Raw genomic sequence first — 11,427 nt, 5'->3', positions numbered from 1 at the left:
ACGTGGCCGTTCCCGTCAATCCATTACGGCACGTGATTATACACTTGATTTTGCACTTTAGGATGCACAATAACATAGAAAGTTGATTCACTAAAAAAATCGGCGTTGAGCCATCTCTTCCATTTTATTTTATGTTCCATGCAGGTGTCTTACATATGAGTTCAGAATGAATGAAGTTCAATTTTTTCGCCTAGATGTGGAGTTATAACCGAGTGTCCCGAAGTGACTTCCTAGTGGATATATGGCAAATATTGTCATACGATCACGACGGTCGTCGATGGGTTCTCGCGATTGTGTGTAGTACAATTACTGACGTAAAATGTCACGGCTTTGTGTTTACACGAGATACTTCAACTACCGCTACTTGTACTACTACAACAACTACTTGTACTACTACAACAACTACTTGTACTACTACAGCAACTACTTGTACTACTACAGCAACTACTTGTAATACTACAACAAATACTTGTACTTCTACAACAACTACCTATACTAGTACAACAACTAGTAAGAGTTTTTTTCTGACCTGTAAGTTAAATAAATACGAACATTATATCGACTGAACATGGTTTTATAAGTATGTGTTCGATTCAAATGAGAACATGACAGTTTACGATGCTTAGTACAATAAATGAGACGTTTGTGCGACGCGAATTTTGTGTTTCCAGTATTTTTGATTAATAGTTCTAACGTCGCTTGAAGATTGTCCATATGAAAAAACTTTAAAGTAAATGAATATTCTCAAAGGGCCAAATGCTTCGATGCTGTTTCGGTTATCTTACAAGTGGTTATATAACGGATCATATTTTGTTTATTACTGCAGTCTTGTTAACAGGATTAGCTGATGGCCTCCTTTATTAAAATGGTAGTTGATTGTAAACGTGTCCTTTATGGTTTGAATCTGTATTCCTATGACATAAATGACGAATTTAATCACTTCAACCAGCCAGTGAAGGCAGCTCGGGAAGTTCAATGTCTTATGTTTGACTTTCAACTCTTTGCTGGTAGGTCCAATAAGGTAAGTAAGCCCGTTCTCGCAAGATATTCACTGACGATAATATACGTGTACTGCGATGCTATTTTATGTCTCAACTGTTGAGCCGACTAAGTGACTGCAGAATATCGTAACTCCATCGTTAATAGTAAACAACTGATATTAAGTTTCCTACATATACATATACCGTAACATAAACAAATATATGAGAGAATGACTTTACACAGACGTGCGCACAAACTCCTTTTAATTTGGTTGCATTTGTTATAAAGTAAGCATGCGTTGTATACTTAAAATCAATGCCTCTGTACAGTCATGTCGCTATCTATGTTCGCTACACTAGGCTATAGTTTATTCTGTTGGTATACGTATCAACCATTAGTACCTCGCTGTATACAACATTTTTATAACGTACTCAAACAAGTGACCGACTAGGCTTCAACACTTCTTTCGCACTCAAATGATTCCACGAAAAACATGTAAGATTTACCTGGTCTGCAGTTAACGGTGGTAACATCGACATTCCCAAAGCACAGATGACGATCAAACAGTCAGATGGGTATGTTTTATTTGTATGTTAACATGTTGAGGCTGTTAGAATGAAAATTTTCAATCATTTTATATCAGAATGAAATGTAATTATATCTTTTTTGTTTTACTCATTAACGAGGTTTATGTAAAGTATTTCGTTCAACGTAGACACATATTCACTATAGGAAGGATAAAACTACATAAACATAGTATGTAAAATGCCGTTAACATCCGCTTGCCTTTTATTTCCGCAAAGTGACCATTTGCTAATATAAATACAACAAATGAAACTGATTAAAGAAGTTGTCAACTTTATGTCGTCGTATACGCAACTTAAACTGGTTGAAAGGCGCACCAACCCTTACACTTAGCACATAATCAGTCGCCAACAATCACACTTAGCACATAATCAGTCGCCAACCCTCACACTTAGCACATAATCAGTCGCCAACCCTAACACTTAGCACATAATCAGTCGCCAACCCTCACACTTAGCACATAATCAGTCGCCAACCCTCACACTTAGCACATAATAAGTCGCCAACCCTCACACTCAGCACATAATCAGTTGCCAACCCTCACACTTATCACATTATCAGTCGCCAACCCTCACACTTAGCACATAATCAGTAGCCAACCCTCACACTTAGCACAAAATCAGTCGCCAACCCACACACTTAGCACATAATCAGTCGCCAACCCTCACACTTAGCACATAATCAGTCGCCAACCCTCACACTTAGCACATAATCAGTCGCAAACCCTCACACTTAGCACATAATCAGTCGCCAACCCTCACACTTAGCACATATTCAGTCGCCAACCCTCACACTTAGCACATAATCAGTTGCCAACCCTCACACTTAGCACATTATCAGTCGCAAATCCTCACACTTAGCACATAATCAGTAGCCAACCCTCACAATTAGCACATAATCAGTCGCCAACCCTCACACTTAGCACATAATCAGTCGCCAACCCTCACACTTAGCACATAATCAGTTGCCAACCCTCACACTTAGCACATTATCAGTCGCCAATCCTCACACTTAGCACATATTCAGTAGCCAACCCTCACAATTAGCACATAATCAGTCGCCAACCCTCACACTTAGCACATAATCAGTCGCAAACCCTCACACTTAGCACATACTTAGTCGTAAATCACAAGTATGAAGAACACTTCAAACCTTTCCCCCATAATAAGCCAAGTAAAAATGGCTTTTGCAACCAGCATAAAACCAGAACAGCCTGCTCGCAGTATGTTCAGGTTTTATTCTGTTTGAAGCTCATCAGTATCTAATGGTAGGAAATGAAGCCTTTTAAACTTGAATTTAGTAAGGAAGGTCTTAAGTTATGTTTAACTTTCTAAGGGACTACAAATGCGTAAAAATACGTATCTAAGTGGTAAAGGGTTAAAAGCCCAAAACAAGAAGATCCCATGAATTCTCTATGATTTTAACTTTTTTGATTTTGTTGTTAATAATTTAACATTCCTCTCAGTAAAAATATTATAATCTACTCAGTCAAGCAACATGAATTACAACTTTCTGTAGCAGAATGATGATTACAACATTCTGTAACAGTATGATGATTACAACATTATGTAGCAGTATGATGATTACAATTATTGGTAGCAGTATGATGATTAGGACATTCTGAAGCAGTATGATGATTACAACATTCTGTAGCAGTATGATGATTACAAATTTCTGTAGCAGTATGATGATTACAATTTTCTGTAGCAGTATGATGATTACAACTTTCTGTAGCAGAATGATGATTACAACTTTATGTGGCGTAGCAGTATGGTGATTACAACTTTCTGTAGCAGTATGATGATTACAACTTTCTGTAGCAGTATGAAGATGGCAACTTTCTGTAGCAGTATGATGATGGCAACATTCTGTAGCAGTATGATGATTACAACTTTCAGTAGCAGTATGATGATTACAACATTCTGTAGCAGTATGATGATAGCAACTTTCTGTAGCAGTATGATGATTACAACTTTTTGTAGCAGTATGATGATTACAACTCTCTGTAGCAGTATGATGATTACAACATTCTGTAACAGTATGATGATTACAACTTTCTGTAGCAGTATGATGATTACAACTTTTTGTAGCAGTATGATGATTACAACTTTCTGTAGCAGTATGATGATTACAACATTCTGTAGCAGTATGATGATTACAACTTTCTGTAGCAGTATGATGATTACAAATTTCTGTAGCAGTATGATGATTACAACGTTCTGTAGCAGTATGATGATGGCAACATACTATAGCAGTATGATGATTACAACATTCTGTAGCAGTATGATGATTACAACTTTCTGCAGCAGTATGATGATTACAACTTTCTGAAGCAGTATGATGATGGCAACTTTCTGTAGCAGTATGATGATTACAAATTTCTGTAGCAGTATGATGATTGCAACGATCTGTAGCAGTATGATGATGGCAACATACTATAGCAGTATGATGATTACAACATTCTGTAGCAGTATGATGATTACAACTTTCTGTAGCAGTATGACGATTACAACTTTCTGTAGCGTAGCAGCATGATGATTGCAAATTTTGTAGCAGTATACTGATTACCACATTCTGTAACAGTATGATGATTACAACATTCTATAGAAGTATGATGGATACAACTTTCTGTACCAGTATGATGATAAGAACATTCTGAAGCAGTATGATGATTACAACGTTCTGTAGCAGCATGATGCTTACAACATTCTGAAGCAGTATGATGATAACAACTTCCTGTAGCAGTATGATGATTACAACATTCTGTAGCAGTATGATGATTACAACTCTCTGTAGCAGTATGATGATTACAACTTTCTGTAGTGTAGCAGTATGATGATTACAACTTTCTGTAGCAGTATGATGATAACAACTTTCTGAAGCAGTAGGATGATTACAACATTCTGTAGCAGTATGATGATTACAAAATTATATAGCAGTATGATGATTACAACTATTGGTAGCAGTATGATGATTACAACATTCTGTATCAGTATGATGATTACAACATTCTGTAGCAGTATGATGATTACAATATTCTGTAGCAGAATGATCATTACAACATTCTGTAGCAGTATGATGATTACAACATTCTGTAGCAGTATGATGATTTCAACTTTCTGTAGCAGTATGATGATTACAACTTTCTCTAGCGTAGCAGTATGATGATTACAACTTTCTGTAGCACTATGATGATTCCAACTTTCTGTAGCACTATGATGATTCCAACTTTCTGTAGCACTATGATGATTCCAACTTTCTGTAGCAGTATGATGATTACAACATTCTGTAGCAGTATGATGATGGCAACTTTCTGTAGCAGTATGATGATTACAACTTTCTGTAGCAGTATGATGATTACAACTTTCTGTAGCAGTATGATGATTACAACTTTTTGTAGCAGTATGATGATTACAACTTTCTGTAGCAGAATGATGATTACAACATTCTGAAGCAGTATGATGATTACAATTTTCTGCAGCAGTATGATGCTTACAACATTCTGAAGCAGTATGATGATAACAACATTCTGTAACAGTATGATGATTACAACATTCTGAAGCAGTATGATGATTACAACTTTCTGTAGCAGTATGATGATTACAACTTTTTGTAGCGTAGCAGTATGATGATTACAACTTTCTGTAGCAGTATGATGATTACAACTTTCTGTAGCAGTATGATGATTACAACTTTCTGTAGCAGAATGATGATTACAACTTTATGTGGCGGAGCAGTATGGTGATTACAACTTTCTGTAGCAGTATGATGATTACAACTTTCTGTAGCAGTATGAAGATGGCAACTTTCTGTAGCAGTATGATGATGGCAACATTCTGTAGCAGTATGATGATTACAACTTTCAGTAGCAGTATGATGATTACAACATTCTGTAGCAGTATGATGATAGCAACTTTCTGTAGCAGTATGATGATTACAACTTTTTGTAGCAGTATGATGATTACAACTCTCTGTAGCAGTATGATGATTACAACATTCTGTAACAGTATGATGATTACAACTTTCTGTAGCAGTATGATGATTACAACTTTTTGTAGCAGTATGATGATTACAACTTTCTGTAGCAGTATGATGATTACAACATTCTGTAGCAGTATGATGATTACAACTTTCTGTAGCAGTATGATGATTACAAATTTCTGTAGCAGTATGATGATTACAACGTTCTGTAGTAGTATGATGATGGCAACATACTATAGCAGTATGATGATTACAACATTCTGTAGCAGTATGATGATTACAACTTTCTGCAGCAGTATGATGATTACAACTTTCTGAAGCAGTATGATGATGTCAACTTTCTGTAGCAGTATGATGATTACAAATTTCTGTAGCAGTATGATGATTACAACGTTCTGTAGCAGTATGATGATGGCAACATACTATAGCAGTATGATGATTACAACATTCTGTAGCAGTATGATGATTACAACTTTCTGTAGCAGTATGACGATTACAACTTTCTGTAGCGTAGCAGCATGATGATTGCAAATTTTGTAGCAGTATACTGATTACCACATTCTGTAACAGTATGATGATTACAACATTCTATAGAAGTATGATGGATACAACTTTCTGTACCAGTATGATGATAAGAACATTCTGAAGCAGTATGATGATTACAACGTTCTGTAGCAGCATGATGCTTACAACATTCTGAAGCAGTATGATGATAACAACTTCCTGTAGCAGTATGATGATTACAACATTCTGTAGCAGTATGATGATTACAACTCTCTGTAGCAGTATGATGATTACAACTTTCTGTAGTGTAGCAGTATGATGATTACAACTTTCTGTAGCAGTATGATGATAACAACTTTCTGAAGCAGTAGGATGATTACAACATTCTGTAGCAGTATGATGATTACAAAATTATATAGCAGTATGATGATTACAACTATTGGTAGCAGTATGATGATTACAACATTCTGTATCAGTATGATGATTACAACATTCTGTAGCAGTATGATGATTACAACATTCTGTAGCAGAATGATCATTACAACATTCTGTAGCAGTATGATGATTACAACATTCTGTAGCAGTATGATGATTTCAACTTTCTGTAGCAGTATGATGATTACAACTTTCTCTAGCGTAGCAGTATGATGATTACAACTTTCTGTAGCACTATGATGATTCCAACTTTCTGTAGCACTATGATGATTCCAACTTTCTGTAGCACTTTGATGATTCCAACTTTCTGTAGCAGTATGATGATTACAACATTCTGTAGCAGTATGATGATGGCAACTTTCTGTAGCAGTATGATGATTACAACTTTCTGTAGCAGTATGATGATTACAACTTTCTGTAGCAGTATGATGATTACAACTTTTTGTAGCAGTATGATGATTACAACTTTCTGTAGCAGAATGATGATTACAACATTCTGAAGCAGTATGATGATTACAATTTTCTGCAGCAGTATGATGCTTACAACATTCTGAAGCAGTATGATGATAACAACATTCTGTAACAGTATGATGATTACAACATTCTGAAGCAGTATGATGATTACAACTTTCTGTAGCAGTATGATGATTACAACTTTTTGTAGCGTAGCAGTATGATGATTACAACTTTCTGTAGCAGTGTGATGATGGCAACATTCTGTTGCAGTATGATGATTACAATTTCTGTAGAAGTACGATGATGGCAACATTATGTAGCAGTATGATGATTACAATTTCTGTAGCATCATGATGATTACAACATTCTGAAGCAGTATGATGATGGCAACTTTCTATAGCAGTATGATGATTACAACATTCTGTAGCAGTATGATGATTACAACATTCTGTAGCAGTATGATGATTACAACTTTCTGTAGCAGTATGATGATTACAATTTTCTGCAGCAGTATGATGATTACAACATTCTGTAGCAGTATGATGATTACAACTTTCTGTAGCAGTATGATGATTACAATTTTCTGTAGCAGAATGATGATTACAATATTCTGTAGCAGTATGATGATTACAACATTCTGTAACAGTATAATAATTACAACTTTCTGTAGCAGTATGGTGATAACAACTTTCTGTAGCAGTATGATGATTACAACTTTCTGTAGCAGTATGATGATTACAACTTTCTGTAGCAGTATGATGATGGCAACTTTCTGTAGCAGTATGATGATTACAACTTTCTGTAGCAGTATGATGATTACAACATTCTGTAGCAGTATGATGATTACAACTTTCTGTAGCAGTATGATGATTACAACTTTCTGTAGCAGAATGATGATTACAACATTCTGAAGCAGTATGATGATTACAACTTTCTGAAGCAGTATGATGATTACAACATTCTGTAGCAGTATGATGATCACAACTTTCTGTAGCAGTATGATGATTACAACTTTCTGTAGCAGTATGATGATTACAACATTCTGTAGCAGTATGATGATTACAACTTTATTTAGCGTAGCAGTATGATGATTACAATATTCTGTAGCAGTATGATGATTACAACATTATGTAGCAGTATGATGATTACAATATTCTGTAGCAGTATGATGATCACAACATTCTGTAGCAGTATGATGATTACAACTTTCTGTAGCAGTATGATGATTACAACTTTCTGAAGCAGTATGACGATTACAATATTCTGTAGCAGTATGATGATTACAACATTCTGTAGCAGTATGATGATTACAACTTTCTGTAGAAGTATGATGATTACAAAATTTTGAAGGAGTATGATGATTACAACATTCTCTAGCAGAAGGATGAAAACAACATTCTGTAGCAGTATGATGATAAAAACATTCTGTAGCAGTATGATGATTACAACATTCTGTAGCAGTATGATAATTACAACTTTCTCTAGCAGTATGATGATTACAACTTTCTGTAGAAGTATGATGATTACAGTATGATGATTACAACTTTCTGTAGAAGTATGATGATTACACAATTTTGAAGCAGTATGATGATTACAACATTCTCTAGCAGTATGATGATTACAACATTCTGTAGCAGTATGATGATTAAAACATTCTGTAGCAATATGATGATTACAACATTCGTAAAAGTATGATGTTTTACAACATTTTGTAGCACTATGATGATTACAACTTTCTTTATCAGTATGATGATTACAACATTTTGTAGCAGTATGATGATCGCAACTTTCTGTAGCAGTATGATTATTACAACATTCTTTAGCAGTATTATGTTTTCAACTTTCTATAGCAGTATGTCTTTTGCGTTTTCGCATTTCCAATGAAGGTTTTTACCATCAAAAATGAGTACAGTTCAAATTTTACAAATTTGCAATTTTCTAATTATTCTGCGAAAACAGCAAAGCATTAATCTTTTGGCCCTCTTCTTACCGTTATACTCATCGCGCTTGAAACACATGTTTTCACCGTTTCATATATGCAAATAAAATAAAGTTAAAAAATTGCAAATTTGTAAAATTTGAACTTTGCTCGTTTTTTAAATGCGAAAACGCAAAACATAAACAAAAAACATGCAAAGTTCAAATTTTACAAATTTGCAATTTTCGTTTTACGATGCTATAAAAGCAATGTATCGAGCTTTTCGAACTGTCATTGAGTTGTTTTCATTGCTACACACAAAATAATCATATTTGTACAGTCCCAGATATGCAAATTTAAAAAAAAACGAAAAATTGCAAATTTGTAAAATTTGAACTTTGCTCGTTTGTGATGGTAAAACCCCTTTATTCTGATGCGAAAACACAAATAAAAAACGACAAAAAACATGGAGATTTCAAATTTTACATATTTGCAATTTTTGTTTTAGGATGCTATACGAGCAATGTATCGAGCTTTTCGAGCTGTCATTGAGTTGCATTCATTGCTACACACAAAATAATCATATTTGTAGAGTCCCAGACATGCAAATTAAAAAAAGTTGAAAAAATTGCAAATTTGTAAAATTTGAACTTTGCTCGTTTTTCATGGTAAACTATATTCAGATGCGAAATGCAAAAAATAAACGACAAAAACATGCACATTTCAAATTTTACAAATTAGCAATTTTTGTTTTAGGATGCTATAAGAGCAATGTATCGAGCTTTTCGAGCTGTCATTGCATTGCATTCATTGTTACACACAAAATAATCATTTTTGTACAGTCCCAGACATGCAAATTTAAAAAAAGTTGAAAAATTGCAAATTTGTAAAATTTGAACTTCGCTCGTCTTTGATGGTAAAACCCCTTTATTCTGATGCGAAAAAACAAATAATAAACGTAAAAAAACATACACAGTTCAAATTTGACAAATTTGCAATTTTCGTTTTACGATGCTATAAAAGCGATGTATCGAGGTTTTCATTGAGTTGTTTTCATACACACACACAATAATGATATTTGTACAGTTCCAGACATGCAAATTAAAAACAGTTCAAAAGTTTTAAATTTGTAAAATTTGAACTTTGCTTGTTTTTGATGGTATACTCTATTCAGATGCGAAACGTAAAAAATAAACGTCAAAAACATATTAATTTCAATTTTACAAATTAGCAATTTTTGTTTTAGGATGCTATAAGAGCAATGTATCGAGCTTTTCGAGCTGTCAATGAGTTGCACTCAATGCTACACACAAAATAATCATATTTGTACAGTCCCAGACATGCAAATAAAAAAATGTTCAAAAATTGCAAATTTGTAAAATTTGAACTTTTCTTCTTTTTGATAGTAATCTTTATTCAGATGCGAAACGCAAAAATAAACGTCAAAAACATGCAAAGTTAAAATTTTACAAATTTGCAATTTTTGTTTTAGGATGCTTATAAGAGCAATGTATCGAGGTTTTCGAGCTGTCAATGAGTTGCATTCATTAATACCCACAAAATAATCATATTTGTACAGTCCCAGACATGCAAATGCAAATTTGTAAAATTTGAATTTTGCTTCTTTTTGATGGTAAACTTTTTTCAGATGCGAAACGCAAAAAATAAACGTCAAAAATATGCAAATTGCAAATTTTACAAATATGCAATTTTTGTTTTAGGATGCTATAATTGCAGTGTATCGAGCTTTTCGAGCTGTCATTGAGTTGCATTCATTGCTACACACAAAATAATAATATTTGTACAGTCCCAGACATGCAAATTAAAGCAAAATGAAAAATTGCAAATATGTAAAAAATTGAACATCGATCGTTTTTGATGGTAAACTTTATTCAGTTGCGAAACGCAAAAAAAAAAATGTCAAAAACTAGTAAATTTCAAATTTTACAAATTTGCAATTTTTGTTTATGGATGCTATAAGAGCAATGTATCGGGCTTTTCGAGCTGTCATTGAGTTGCATTCATTGCTACACACAAAATAATCATATTTGTACAGTCCCAGACATGCAAATAAAAAAAATTAAAAAATTGCAAATTTGTAAAATTTGAACTTTGCTCGTTTGTAATGGTAAAACCCCTTTATTCTGATGCGAAAACACAAAAAATAAACGTCAAAAACATGGAAATTATCATATTTGTACAGTCCAAGATATGCAAATTAAAAAAAGTTGAAAAATTGCAAATTTGTACAATTTGAACTTTGCTTCTTTTTGATGGTGAACTTTATACAGATGCGAAACGCACAAAATAATCCCCAAAAATATGCAAATTTCAAATTTTACGAATTTGCAATATTTTTTTAGGATGCTATAACAGCGATGTATCGAGCTGTCATTGAGTTGCATTCATTGCTACATACAAAATAATCATATTTGTACAGTCCCAGAAATTCAAATTAAAAAAAGTTCAATAAAATCAATTTTTTAAAATTTGAACTTTGCTTGTTTTTGATGGTGAACTTTATTCAGATGCGAAACGCAAAAAATAAACGACAAAACATGCAAATT

The sequence above is a fragment of the Dreissena polymorpha genome, unplaced genomic scaffold, assembly GCF_020536995.1.
Source record: "Dreissena polymorpha isolate Duluth1 unplaced genomic scaffold, UMN_Dpol_1.0 chrUn097, whole genome shotgun sequence".
Taxonomy (NCBI): domain Eukaryota; kingdom Metazoa; phylum Mollusca; class Bivalvia; order Myida; family Dreissenidae; genus Dreissena; species Dreissena polymorpha.
Note: the sequence above shows the minus strand (reverse complement) of the source record.